We start from the raw sequence: 1469 nt of genomic DNA, 5'->3' as shown, positions 1-1469 counted from the left end.
ACAGCTGTTTTCTCCAAAAGTGAATGGTATTTAAGCTGAATGTGTTTTATTCCTACCTGTTACCAGGAACTCCACGACTTTGTTAGAGTATATGCTCAGCAAGTGCTAACAGAGTGAGTGAATAAAAGAATGGTTGATAAATGAACAGATGGATGAATCATTGTGAGGAAAGACTCCATTATATTGTTAATATGACACATACACAGGCTCACTCCCACCCCCTTAGTCTCTTCACTACCCCTCTTACATCTTTGTTTCTGAGGGTGTAGATTAGAGGGTTAAGACTAGGTGTAACAACAGTATAAAAGAGAGCAATGAACTTGCCTTGATCTTGAGAATTCCCTGATGGTGGCTGGAGATACCTGCACATGTCCGGAATGAAAAAGAGAGATACAACCATATGATGAGCTCCACATGTTCCAAACACTTTCTGAAGCCCAGTGGTTGACTGCATCCTCAGTACAGCCTGGACAATGGCACCATAGGAAGTGAAAATGAGGGTGAGAAGTAGCAGAACAAAAATGGAGCTTGTGGTCATGAGGGTCAGTTTATTTTCACGGGTATTGACAAATGATAATCATAAAAGTGCCAGAACTTCACAGAAAAAGTGATCTATTTGGCGGTGTCCACACAGAGGTACCCAGAAGGTGAAGGAGGAATGAAGTGCTGAGTTGGTAAAACCACTTACCCAAGAAACCACAGCCAACAAGCGGCAGAAACGAGAGTGCATGAGGACAGTGTAATGCAAAGGTCTACACACAGCTGCATAATGGTCATAGGACATCACCACCAGTAGGACACACTCTGTGGTTCCCAGTGTGAGAACAAAGTAAAGTTGAACCATGCAACCAGCATAAGAAATGGTCTTTTCCACACCCCAGAGACTGACCAGCAACTGAGGGATAGAGCTGGTGGTGTAGCAGAGATCCAGAAATGAGAGATTTGAAAGGAAGAAATACAAGGGAGTATGGAGATGCGAGTCCAGGTACGTCAGGATGATGATGAACTGGTTTCCTATCAGTGTCATCAAGCAGAAGATCAAAATAACCACAAAGAGAACTACTTCCAGATAAGGCCAATTAGAAAATCCAACTAAAATAAAGTACCCCTCAGAGCTAGCATTGACTTTTCCATCATCATTCATTTCCTATTACCTGAGAGAAAAAAAAATCAGGTAAACTCAAAAAAGCAGTAAACAAATGCTCCAAAAAAACATCAGGATACGTAAAAAAAATAAAATCCAGTTTGAAGGGCTTGCCATCATTTAATTGTAGGACAACTTAACCATTAGTAGTAATGAACTTAACAAAAGAAGAATTATAAAGCTCGTACTGATATAAAAAGTAAGAGTAAATAAATGAATGGTGAAGAAAAAGCCATTCCTTACAGTAGATCCCTAATTAATAAACATAGAAGGGATGATGGTGTTAAGAAAAACATAAATGATTGCAAAACTAGTGGATAAAAAT

General features: G+C 39.7%; 1 pseudogene; it reads right to left on the bottom strand.

The window, feature by feature from the left end:
• Window positions 1-208: 208 nt before the first annotated feature.
• Window positions 209-1144, bottom strand: LOC101130754 (olfactory receptor 2J3-like; annotated as a pseudogene).
• Between the last annotated feature and the right edge of the window lie 325 nt (window positions 1145-1469).

This window comes from Gorilla gorilla, chromosome 5 (assembly GCF_029281585.2).
Source record: "Gorilla gorilla gorilla isolate KB3781 chromosome 5, NHGRI_mGorGor1-v2.1_pri, whole genome shotgun sequence".
Classification (NCBI taxonomy): domain Eukaryota; kingdom Metazoa; phylum Chordata; class Mammalia; order Primates; family Hominidae; genus Gorilla; species Gorilla gorilla.
This window is presented reverse-complemented; position numbering and strand designations above follow the sequence as displayed.